Source organism: Ascidiella aspersa, chromosome 3 (assembly GCF_963924565.1).
Source record: "Ascidiella aspersa chromosome 3, kaAscAspe10.2, whole genome shotgun sequence".
Lineage (NCBI taxonomy): Eukaryota > Metazoa > Chordata > Ascidiacea > Phlebobranchia > Ascidiidae > Ascidiella > Ascidiella aspersa.
This window is the reverse complement of record NC_139449.1, coordinates 37,726,532-37,740,477: the sequence shown is the minus strand read 5'-3', so window position 1 is coordinate 37,740,477 and position 13,946 is coordinate 37,726,532. Positions and strand designations below refer to the sequence as shown.

General features: G+C 35.0%; 1 long non-coding RNA gene across 1 annotated transcript; it reads right to left on the bottom strand.

The window, feature by feature from the left end:
- Positions 1 to 7,544: 7,544 nt before the first annotated feature.
- LOC146162847 (uncharacterized) lies at positions 7,545 to 9,942 on the bottom strand. Its single transcript, XR_014494684.1, has 3 exons — positions 9,899 to 9,942; positions 8,576 to 8,635; positions 7,545 to 7,634 (listed from the first exon to the last, which is right to left on the bottom strand). It is a non-coding gene; the product is annotated as an uncharacterized LOC146162847 (long non-coding RNA).
- Positions 9,943 to 13,946: the final 4,004 nt, after the last annotated feature.

The following is a 13,946-nucleotide window of genomic DNA, read 5'->3' as shown; positions in this document are numbered from 1 at the left end:
TCAAAACAACATTTTAAAAGGCTTTACCTCACATATAACAAGCCGCGCTTGAAGACTTGCATTCAAAAACCACCAGGTAGATTACAGCACACCTCAATGAACTTTGATAGATGTATAGTCATCACAAATGATGCAGCAGTCACTGAGCATCACTTTAAAAAAACAACAATCAAGAATTGGGTAAAAAGAAATTGAATTTTCAAAAAAATATCTTAGACAATTCCTGTAGCATTCCATCAAATTTTTGTAGCGAATATGTCTGCCAAACAGTATTTAGTTAAAAACAGTCCCACAAGATATATGTTAGCGAAAAACATGAAGCTGTTAGTCTGTGACACCATGTCAGATAACAACATTGTCAACAAACGTTTTTTGGCAGAAAGGGATTGAAATGCACTCAAGTATACAATGATATGTTGTGTCATGCCATTGTAAAAATGTAACAGTATATAATGTAGGATGACAATTCTTTAAAGAAAACGGTAATGGCAATATAGTAAGATGAGCGTGATAAAACAATATACATAAATGTATAAATGTTCTGTATACTAGAAGTACATATAACCCTGACAAAGTTTGATAGGTTACTTAACGTTAAACAGGATTGTAATTGATTAATTGTATGCCAGGGGTCTATCATCTCAGGCAAGCCAGGGTGGCCCTGGACACCAACCCCATGCTCTTCAACTGTTGAGCTGCACTAAAGGTTATGAACAGTGTCTTAATCTAAACATTTATTAACTGATTAGTTTTATTTTATAGGTCAATGCTGTTATACAATGTTTATATGTTTAATACCAAATTGCTTTTAAAACAAAAAAGAGAAATAAAATTACTCAAGAATATTTGCAAGTTGCATTTAAGTTTATTAAGAGTGTCTCTTAATCTGAACATTTATTAACTGCTTACTGTTATGTAGAAGCCAATCTTATTTTACAATAGTACACCGAAAAGCCATCGCAGACTCGCCGAATCTGTCGATCTACGATGCAACCAGAGCAAGCCAGAAAAACAACTGGCCTGCAGTGAGGTTCGAACTCACGACCTCCGGTCAAGCCGGGACCGTCGCTCTACCAACTGAGCTATGCAGGCTCAGAGAGGAGCGAGTCGAGAAACAACCATCCGCCAATACTTGCACATTTTGTTAGTACAAGCAACTTCACACTGGGGGATCATCAGTCCGTATCAATCAATGAAAGACACACACAAACATATGTGTTTAATAACATCTGTGATCTAGCCCCTCGGAAGTTGCTTTATGACCAACGATTACGGCAATCGTACGTAATCGTTGGTCATAAAGCAACTTCCGAGGGGCTAGATCACAGATGTTATTAAACACATATGTTTGTGTGTGTCTTTCATTATTTTACAATACTTATACATTTAATGCATAATTAAAACAGATAAGAAAGATAATCATAATTAAACAGATAAGAAAGATAAGAATAAAACAGCTGCTGCTGAAAACGTGCGTGTGAAATCATGCGTAACAACCGAACTGTGACGTATTTTGATAAAAATATTTACACACAAAGAAAAGCGCCAGCCTTATCGCGAAATAAATGTGTCGGCAATTTAAAATTATGCTCTTTTTGTTGTTTCTAACTGTTTCAATTCTTTGTTCGTTTTATATACTTTCATTATCCTTTTTGTGAATATTCATTTATTTTGTGGCGTATGCTAATGTATCACAGTATTGTATGTATTGTATGTATTGTATGTATTGTATGTATTGTATGTATTGTATGTATTGTATGTATTGTATGTATTGTATGTATTGTATGTATTGTATGTATTGTATGTATTGTATGTATTGTATGTATTGTATGTATTGTATGTATTGTATGTATTGTATGTATTGTATGTATTGTATGTATTGTATGTATTGTATGTATTGTATGTATTGTATGTATTGTATGTATTGTATGTATTGTATGTATTGTATGTATTGTATGTATTGTATGTATTGTATGTATTGTATGTATTGTATGTATTGTATGTATTGTATGTATTGTATGTATTGTATGTATTGTATGTATTGTATGTATTGTATGTATTGTATGTATTGTATGTATTGTATGTATTGTATGTATTGTATGTATTGTATGTATTGTATGTATTGTATGTATTGTATGTATTGTATGTATTGTATGTATTGTATGTATTGTATGTATTGTATGTATTGTATGTATTGTATGTATTGTATGTATTGTATGTATTGTATGTATTGTATGTATTGTATGTATTGTATGTATTGTATGTATTGTATGTATTGTATGTATTGTATGTATTCGTATGTATTCGTATGTATTCGTATGTATTCGTATGTATTCGTATGTATTCGTATGTATTCGTATGTATTCGTATGTATTCGTATGTATTCGTATGTATTCGTATGTATTCGTATGTATTCGTATGTATTCGTATGTATTCGTATGTATTCGTATGTATTCGTATGTATTCGTATGTATTCGTATGTATTCGTATGTATTCGTATGTATTCGTATGTATTCGTATGTATTCGTATGTATTCGTATGTATTCGTATGTATTCGTATGTATTCGTATGTATTCGTATGTATTCGTATGTATTCGTATGTATTCGTATGTATTCGTATGTATTCGTATGTATTCGTATGTATTCGTATGTATTCGTATGTATTCGTATGTATTCGTATGTATTCGTATGTATTCGTATGTATTCGTATGTATTCGTATGTATTCGTATGTATTCGTATGTATTCGTATGTATTCGTATGTATTCGTATGTATTCGTATGTATTCGTATGTATTCGTATGTATTCGTATGTATTCGTATGTATTCGTATGTATTCGTATGTATTCGTATGTATTCGTATGTATTCGTATGTATCGTGCATTGCGTGCATTGCGTGCATTGCGTGCATTGCGTGCATTGCGTGCATTGCGTGCATTGCGTGCATTGCGTGCATTGCGTGCATTGCGTGCATTGCGTGCATTGCGTGCATTGCGTGCATTGCGTGCATTGCGTGCATTGCGTGCATTGCGTGTATATTCACAGTTACAGATTAGTCTATTTGTTGTTTCACAGTTCCATCCCTTTAGGAAATATACACCAATGCAGGTATTTTAATTAGGTATAAATTTATTACCTACGTTATACTTTCAAACATACCCAACTTTCAGATGATTAGCACATCCAAATTTTGTAACAAGTCTTGGCTTTTGGCGCAGATGTGTCTATTGCAGTTTTAAATATTTTTCTAATTTGTAAGCTCTTTTTTTCGGCGGGGTGCATTGGAAGTAATACATCAAAAGGTTGTTTTTTTCTTGCGAGGGTTTGACAGTGTTTACGTTTCTTTAGTTACCCAAGTACGAGTATTATGTATGACAAAATAAGAGCTAATATGAACTCACCCTGTTGGAATAAGACCTAAAGCGTTCTGATCAAGATATAAATGGCCTAATTTTAATCTAAAACCATAGTGGAGAAGGTATGTGACAATTTGGCTGGCATTCCAATATTAGTCTTGGCATTGACAGTTGTGCGCCTCTGTTTGAACAGCGCTTTTTTCGCACTATAATATTTGCCGTCGTTTGGGGTTATAATTTAGGCTAGGGTTGAAATTATTATCAATGAAAGTTAGTAATGAAGTTAGGGGTGGGTTTGGGGCTAGGTTTGGACCTTATTCAGGCCATTTGGGTTTTATTCGGATTTCAACCTTATTCAAACTATTAGCCATTTGACCTATTTTGGTCTTATTGCGAACTGTGTTTTATTCTGACCATGTTGTTATTTTAACTTTAATCTTATTGCTGTAGTGCATGTACAACAAAAAACCAAAGCCTACACAAGGTACACAAGAAAAGCAATATATTTTACTTGGTTTTTAAGGCAGTGGTTCCCAACCTGGGGTCCGTGAGAAAGGATTTGGGGGTCCGTGATTACCTTGACGAATTTTGGGAAAAAAAGAAAAGCGATCGTTTTTCTTCCATTTCTCTCTTTAATTTCACAGGTGTCAAGCTCAAGCCAACGCATGTCGATTGCAGTCAAATCAGAATTGGCTCGTCCATTACGTAATAGAAAGCATGAGGTGCAACCAAAGTTTACCTCAGGGGTTGGCAACCTACAGCCCGCGGGCCGGATCCGGCTGCTTCTTTGACACTAGACATGAGCCTATTTCAAATAGGCCTACTTTTTGACTATTTTAACCACGTAAGTGCGAAAAATTTTCATGCTTCGCACAAATGATCTTTCTACGTCCAGTTCATGTACGTTTTAAATCTGTCTTTTGAACTAGATCAGCGCTTCTTTACCGTTGCGCCGTGGAAGGCTGCCAAGAGCGTCGCGAACAAACGGAAAACGTAGCCTATTTAAAAGTTTTGGGCATATATTTTTTGACATTTTTTATTATTTATTTTCCGCAATGTAATAAAAACGTGAAAGAAATGTTAGTGCACCAAAATAAAATCGTGCTCGCTACGCAACACTTTACTGCCTCCTTAAATGTAATTAAACACGTTTTTAAGTGCAAAAAAAGATTCGAGGCCTAACTGATTAAAAGTTGTTCTAACATTTTAGTAACAAAATTCTTAGATAGCAGTTTGTGCGGCCCGCATAGACCTTTCTGAGTTTGGTATTGGTCCGCGAATAGAAAAAGGTTGCCGACCCTGGTTTATCTCATATTGGCGGGAACGACACCAGGGCTTGCAGCTGGAGAATACTGTTAGGCCAATAGATATGTACCGGTAAGCATATAGGTGAGTGGCATGCATAGTCAGTTAATATTTGAATGAAAACACCAGGATGTAGTTAAATAGATATGAGGCAGAGGACGAAGATGACATTCGTTGCATTGTCAAACCCTCAACCACGGATTAGTCGTTTAGTTCAGGAAAGGCAACAACAGCCCTCTAATTAAATTTGCTTACGTTGACAAAGTTTCGACATGGCACTTTGGGTCACCTTTTTTATTTATATCCCCGAGGAAAATCGTTTGGTGAAGGGCGACTAAGTCCTAACAGTGCGAGGTGCAAATCCCGCTAAAAACCTCTGGCCCTCTTCCCCTGCTGTGCAGATGTAGCGGGTTGGTTGTCAGCCTATGTTGTCTTTATTTGTATATTTTTCCCCACTTTTTTCTAGTTTCTTTAATTCAGTAATATGTCAATTGTTTATTCAAACAACAATTTCACACAGTACAGTAGTTGAGTAGCATAAATATCACAATACTGAATACTCAATAGTATGTTAATTGAGTTTTAGGTAAAATTTAGGTAGGGGTCCGCATATTTAATAATCTGTTTAATAATCTGTAAATGACGTATTAATGAAATAACTGAAAGATAAGGATATTGCCAAGAAACTAAAAAAATGATCGATTAGCAAAGCATAACGTTCTCGATACGAGGCGATAAAAAATCAATAGGGTACTAGGCTAGCTTCAAAAAAGCAGTTCTAGGAAACTATGCTACCAATTCCTACAGCTAGCACTATTTTTCTGTCTCGTAAGCTGATGTGGATATTTTGATTGATAGCTAATTTACCCCCTAAAGTGAGGAAATTTACCACCAGGGGTAAATTTACCCGAGGTTAAGAAAGGCTGGTCTAAACTGACTTAAAACTACATAGGTTTTATAGAATACTTAAGTATTATCTTTGAGCAAAGTAAATAATTTTGAAAACTGTTTAAAAGTATATTTATTGGTTAAATACGTATGCGTGAAAACATTAAATAATCAGAGAGATGTAATTATTCGCGCTTAGGTTAAAATACTGAAAATATTTCCTTAAATAACGTGCAACAAGTTTTCTGTTAACGTTTTAATAAATCCAGTCAAAAACAAAGAAACGGAGGAGCACCTAGTTTTTGATAAATTGCTTTACTAAACCTAATTTGGCGAAATCTACCTTTCGTCAAAAATATTAAATCGGGCGATATGTGTTTTAGAAATAGGATCTATTGCTTTCGTAATTCTTTAGCCCCAAATATTTTTAAATGTTTTTTAAAAAGTACGCTCTAGTTGCCCTGTAAAATCATAGAAATTTATGCACAAAGAATAAAGCGGTCTGTTATAAAATAATTTAGACGAGGTTTATCGTCATTTACGAAAGCAATTTTAGCCATTTTACTTATCCAGAAGCAACCCCTTAATCAGGACATTTTACTGTTGTTTAGGTTCTGATCAGTGGGTATTTCAATTTGAGCTGGTAATTGCACATTCGTGGAAGATAAACGTGAGTAATTAAAAAAGTAGAATTGCTGATGACTTCTTTGCAAGATTCTCCATCTTTAAGCTGCTGGTGTTTGACAAATTCCCTCGTTTACCTTCGTCACTTCTCCATTCCCGTTCGCCACACTTAAACAAAAAAGTGCGTCTTTTTTCACAATGAACTGCATTAAACTTTGGCTGTCACGTATCTCTAGAGGTCAATATTGTTGGACAGCTGTGTAAATGGGATTACAGATGTCCGATAACAGTGTTGTATGTAAGTCATTCATAAAATAACAAAGTCTCAGTCCAAGTAATCAGTTGCGCAATTCAAGTCCCAGTCAAGTCAGTATTAGAGCAAGTAAACATCAAAATATTGTCATTGTTATAAAAAATTAAACGCTAAACTATTAAAACTGGTCTGATTACAATTAATGACTCAACCAAAAAAGCACATCACATAGCAAACAAATTGTTTTATGTTCAAAAATTAGGATAAAACCTAATTTTACCAAAAAATAAATGATTATTTTCAATAATTGAAATGCGAATTACTTCGTATTGTGGTTTATTTGTATTGTGTTCAACTCGCTTTGTAGTCTACTCGTAAATATAGCTACTCGTATTTTATTCTAGGCTATACTTGTATTGTGATATATTATGGTCTATTCGTATTGTGGTTTACTCGTATTGTGGTCTTCTCGTATTGTGGTCTACTCGTATTGTGGCCTACTCGTATTGTGGTCTACTCGTATTGTGGTCGACTCGTATTGTAGTCTACTCGTATTGTAGTCTACTCGTATTGTGGCCTACTCGTATGCGGTCTACTCGTATTGTGGTCTACTCGTGTTGTGGTCTACTCGTATTGTGGTCTACACGTATTGTGGTCTACTCGTATTGTGGTCTACTCGTATTGTGGTCTACTCGTATTGTGGTCTACTCGTATTGTGGTCTACTCGTATTGTGGTCTACTCGTATAGTGGTCTACTCGTATTGTGGTCTACTCGTATTGTGGTCTACTCGTATTGTGGTCTACTCGTATTGTGGTCTACTCGTATAGTGGTCTACTCGTATTGTGGTCTACTCGTATTGTGGTCTACTCGTATTGTGGTCTACTCGTATTGTGGTCTACTCGTATAGTGGTCTACTCGTATTGTGGTCTACTCGTATTGTGGTCTATTCGTATTGTGGTCTACTCGTATTGTGGTCTATTCGTATTGTGGTCTACTCGTATAGTGGTCTACTCGTATTGTGGTCTACTCGTATTGTGGTCTATTCGTATTGTGGTCTTCTCGTATTGTGCTCTATTTGTGTTGTGACATATTGTAGTGTACTCGTATTGTGTTCACTTACGATTCGCAACTTCCAATCTCCATCAAACATTCGTTGTCGTAAGTTGTTCCATCGCTTCCACAGACTTGTGCAAGGATCTTGGTGCACGGCCTGAAAATATACGGCGGTTGTACTACAATCGAATAAACCCTCAACTCAGGGTTCCTTAACCGATTTTTTAGCCAAAATCTAATCTATTTTACTGAGAAGGGTTTCACAAATTGCTGAGAGGATTTTGGTAAAATTTTTTTATTTTTAATAATCTCAAATATTTTAGCTGAAAGTTGTATATTTGGATATAGAATGAATATCAAAGCCCAAACAGAAGTAGGTTTAATTTTGTAAACGTTTTGAATAAACCTTAAGATAATGACTGGAGGTTGCAGTTAAACTTAGAATGAATATCAAAACCCATACAAAGTAGGTGGCATATTGTAACACGATATGCAGGATTTATCCAGTAAAGAATCAACCACAGCAGCATTGTACTTTTAAAATGTGTGCCTTTCTCGTTGACAGTTTAACCATAAAAGAAGAGGTCTAAGATTTACATTTAAATCAATGTTGAAAATTCAAAAACTGCACACTTGGTATTTTTCACATTTTACCATCCAATAAACCACGCATGTTTTACCGAAGAGTTCCACATTTCAAAATGTGCTATATAAAATGCTTTTAATACTAAGCGAAAGATGTACGATTACAAATTTGTGATAGGATAAATGATCTCCCTAACTTTTTTTAAAAACTCCCTCTACCAACTGAGCTACACAGGTTCAGGGGGTGCGAGTAGAGAAACAACCATTGCACCGTTGCCTGCTGCGTTCTGTTTGTAAAGCTAGCCGGTTGTGAGGTTCGAACTCACGACCTCAGCAGTAAATGGAACAACTGTTCAGTTTAAACAACTGAGATATGTTGGATTTATCTAGTTAAGAACCAATCATGGAACCGTTGTTCTTTCAAAATGTGTGCCATCCTCGTTGGCAGTTCAACCATAAAAGAAGAGATCAAAGATTTATATACTTTTTGTCAAAACTACAACTTGCACTTACTTGTCACAGGGACAGCTTCCAGCTTCTACGTAATCTATCGCCCCGTTTCCCCTTTTGGACCTGATAGAAAATATATTGGCGTGTTGTTAAACACAAACACTAACAGTTACTAATACAATTGGCTAAGTCAAGCGTTTAGAATTAACCGTGGAATGGATGTCGAACAGTATTATTCAGAATATGTTGTCCAGTTTATAGTTTGTTTCGAATTTTAAATGTTTTCTTTCAAGTTAAGAATAGATTGGTGTTTCTTAGCTTCGCGACCCAAAATGTGTGGCTGTTTGATTTTGCAAGTCCCGACTGCAGCAGTTCACTTGGTTTAGTTTGACAGGTTCAAATGGTTTTATGCGTTTACAAAGCTAGTCAAGAGGTATACTAGAGGTGCGGAGATGTTTAAACAGTGTTTTTTAACCTAAATTTAATCAACTGGCTGTTTAATTTGGTTGGGTGGCCTACTGCAGTTTACATGGTTTAGTTCGACAGGATCAAATGGTTTTAGTCGATTACAAAGCTATTCAGATGTACACTAGGGACGCGTACACGGTTGAAAACATTTTTTCTCAACCTATGGTTCGCCATTAGATTTCTGTTTGGGTCGCCGACTGCAGTTGTTTTGTACCGTTTGATTTTTAAAGTTGGTTGCAGCAAGATTTTTCCCAATACCGTATTCTACGGAATTTAAATCTATATTTTCTCATAAATTGATCGTGCGCCTCATAAACCGGTGCGCCTAATGTATGTATCAAGTACGGTAGTGCTTTATTGACTACACTCAAAACCATTACCGATACTATTATTATATAAATAAACCACGGCCTTACACAGTAAACTACTTCTTGAAACAGGGTGCGTTCTATAGCCCGGTGCGCCTTATGTATGAACAAAAAACTAATCATAGCAATTTATTGACAGTGCGCCTTACAGCCGGGTGCACTTTTTGGTTCGTATAATACTTAATATATTGTTCGAAATAACTCATGTCAATCGGATTCGTAGTTATTGATGTTAGTTTCTTGTGTTTGTAAAAAGTTCAATAGGTCGCTTTATTGTTTTACTTACGCTTAGTATTTGGGTCGTCACCAAAAAGGTTGCAGACACTTGATAAAATAAACCAAATAGAACAAAACGGTAAATTTGATAAGAAACATGAAGTCAGGCCGTCTTATCGTTCAGATGAAATACAAGAATTGTTTGTTTATTTAAATTTAAAAATTAGATTTGCAAAAACATTACTATGTTGGTTAAAAAATGTCTAAATAAAATTAAAGTTCCAAACAGCAAGACCACCTTTGCACAAATAAATTGCTCTTGGGTTTTACTCACGAAATACAACTTTCTACTTCCAAACTGCAATTATTCGAGTAAGTCTTTCCGTCAGATCCACAAACTGGTAGATAGATGAAGGTACAGATACTAAAAAAAAACATTGTGCAAAATAATCGTTCGAATAAATATAAAGTTAACTTGTCATAGCTAATCTTCGGCGCACAAATCGTGATTTAATTATACGATATTATCGTAACTTCCCTTAGGTTTGTGAACAGGGACGCCGGAGAGAGCAAGCGCCCCTCCTGCCCTTTGCTAAGGGGGAAAGAAGGGGGGGGGGGGCAAAAGTGCCCTTTTCATGAAAAATGATATATTGCTTTCACAACGTGGGCCAACAAAAGTAGGGCTTGAGCTAAGGCAAAATGCAAAACAATTCGTAAAATGACATGGTTGACATTTGTTAAAACATTTTTGGCACCATTTTAAGCCAATCTAGAGGGCGCGGCCGTAAAAATTTTTCCGGGGGAGCACCCCGGACCCCCCAATATTTCGGCACGCTAAGCCCGCCTGCGGTCTATGTTGCCCTTGTAGCGACTTTTTAGTTATGTTGAGAAACTTATGGTAATATCCTATATTCGTTTAATAAGTAACAAAACCTAAAGTCGCTAAGTGAGTTCTATCCGGGTAATTATAAATTCTATTCTGTCCTTAGGAATAAGCAAACAACACAAATGTATCTCTTTAGTATATATTTGGTTAAGTGTAAAAGATGAGCGTTAATAACTATCACAAACAAGAGTTAGCATTAATATCGGCATTACACAAATCTACTTACAATATTATTGTCAAATCATAACATGTTACTGCAATAACCACGAATCAAAACTGGCATATTAGAACCGAATCGTTCTCAAATATATAGCACAAAATGCAGTACAATTTGGCAAAGTCATCACGCTAACAATTCTATTTCTGGCCAAGTTGGTAATTTAGAAACACAAAAAAAGTCCATCAGTCGTTCAAAGACCTGCAGACTAGGGCAGCAGGAATTTTTTAAGATAAACAGTACGCGGCCCACTTATCTCGCCCGAGTGGCCATCGCTTCGGGCAGCGAATGTCGCTCGCACGCACAGGCTACATTAACATTGTATGCTCTAAATGACCGAAATAAAGTCGTGGTAATGTACACCTGAAAAAGATAGAGAGGAACAGACAATAACTACATTAATTTCGAAATACAAAAACACTTAAGAATTATCGCCGTTTTAAAACCTATTTAACAATTCGTAATAACTCCTAATGATAGTTGAACTTTGAGATTATATGCTTGTGACAATTAACAAGTTTAGGTGTTTACTGTGTTGATACACACGTAACAGCCCTTACCAAAACACTCGCCCCCTTGCCCTGAAATCGCTCCGCCGTCCCTGTTTGTGAAAACGATCAGGTATATATCTAAGCATTATATATAAGTATCTAGACATTATAAATCTTATATCTAAGCATTTAAGAATTTTCACAATGGCTTTTTGAAATACTTTTATTTAAACATTAGATACTCATATAGTTAATCTTTAAGTCGTAGCATTAGACACTCATATAGTTAATCTTTAAATCGTAGCATAAGACACTCATATGGGTAATCTTTACAAGATTTTTAACAATGGCTCACTTTGGGCAACACTCTCCGTCGTAATCTTTCGTGATTTCTCCTTGAGCATCTTTATCTTTGAATAGGAATAATTAAAAAATGGGTGTTTAAGTAAGGTCTTTGTTGAATGTTATTTTATTTAGTTTGGTTAAAAAACGAATTAGGTAATTTGCAAGCGAATCCTTTTTAAAAAATAAACGTTTAGTGCGTATTATTTTTGTTGTTGATGGTTTGCAAGTTTGATGGTGTTGATTTAAAACGTGTCTTGACCCAATAATATTTAGTATAAGCTTTAAATCATAGGTTTTAATCTCAATTTAATATCGTAAAAAGAAGGAGGCATTTATTCACTTGGTTATAACGTTATACAGGAAAGGAAAACAAAAAACGCGTTTTTTTTATTTCGAAGACAAGTGTGTACTGTAAAAGCTGAAGATATTAGAGCTTTTAACAAAGAAATTTTTAGGCAGAATACTTTCGCGTAAGGAAAATATTACGCAAACCAAATATTCCACTACAAAGGTCGATTTGCCAAATTGGAAAAGTTACGACGCACTAATTACTTTTATGTAAAGAGCTTTCCGCATATTTGTTCAATCAAATTCCGGCAAAATGCAACACAAAGAAAAAATATAAAAACATTTATAAGTTTTACTCACGAGAGACAACTTGCGCTTTCTAAAGCGCAATCATTCGGATAAGTCTTTCCGTCAGAACCACACACTGGGAAATAGGTGAAGGGGCAGCCGCTGTAAAAAAAACATTGTAAATAACAAATAAATTAGTTTGGGGTCTCATAAAAAACATGTCTTAAAATATGAAAAAAACAACAACAAAAACATCAGGTTATGTTATCAACTTGCAGGTGAACGCAAATTACATTCACTGATTTACACTAACGATTATAATGACGGCAATTACGTTAGTAAAGAGTTAAACGATTTATAAAACAGCTTTAATATTCCCTTACATTCCCATTTTTTTAAAGAATGCTTACGCCCGTGGTTTTCAAACTGTTACAAAACAACATGTACTGTAGTCAGACCAACAGAGCACCTCATATAATCGTTGCACATATTTTTATCGCACAACGGAAATTTTTTTACCTGTTATCAAGATTAAACACTAAACCTTTAAAATTGGTAAACTCGTCCGATTGTGAGTAATAAGCCAACTAAAAATAACTAAAAGTCAACATTGCAACCTGATCGTTTTACGTGCAACAATTGAGATAAATAACTTTTATAAAAAAATGTTAAGAAAAACACTTAAGTTCAAGGAAGTTATTTGACTTAATTCCTTTGGTCTCCTAATACAGGGGTTAAAAAAGATTTTTTTTTGCTTTTTTTTTTTTTCATGGTAGGCAAAAAAATTTAAAAAATTACGTCATAAATCTGCTGATTTCGGTCTTTGAATATAGACTTATATTTCAATTAGGCATTTATTGACCCCCAAAAACTAAGGGGGTCCATGGACCCCTCAGTTTAAGAACCCCTGGTCTAATAGTACTGTTGCCTGCTGCGCCCAGGTCGCAAAACTAGCATTAGGTGAGATTTGAACTCACGACCTCTGCCGTAAATAGAACAACTCTGTTAAGTTTAAACAACTAAGAAATGTTGGATTTATCAAGTGAAGATCCAACCACAGCAGCGTTGTACTTTTAAATTGTGGGCCATCCTCGTTAGTAGTTCAACCATAATAGGAGAGATCAAAAATTTATATTTAAATAAATGCTTCATGCTAAAACCTGAACAACTTGCACTTACTTTTCACAGGGACAACTTCCCGCTTGTACGTAATCAATCGTCCCGCTTCCCTTTTTCGACCTGAAGGAAAATAAATTGGCGTGTTGTTAAACACAAACAGTTACTGATACAAGTTAAAGTCAAATAAAATACGAGATTTTTTTTGTTTTTTTTAAAGGTTAAAAAATTAATTCGCAGAAACAATTTTATGGTGGTCAAAAATTAAGAAAAAAATTAAACTACAAAACAGCAAGACCACCTTTGTACAAATAAACTGCTCTTGAGTTTTACTCACGAAATGCAACTTTCTACTTCCAAACTGCAATTATTCGAGTAAGTCTTTCCGTCGGATCCACAAACTGGTAGATAGATGAAGGTGCAGATACTTAAAAAAACATTGTTTAAAGCTATTGTTCCTATGAAATCAATTAAGTCAGGAATTTAAACGACAAGGCAGTTTCCAACAACAAAATACTAAACAACAACATAAAGGTAGAAATATACTGAATATGTTGATATCTTTCGCGAAAAGATCGTGAATTCATTAGTGTTTATTCACAACAACAGCTATCACTTGTAATAATGCGACAGAATTAAAATATTTCTTTTGGTAAATTTATTTAAATTAGGCGAAAGTAAATTTTATATCTAAGCATTAGATTCTCATCTAGTTAATCCTTAGATGTAAAGACTTTTAACAACCGCTTAC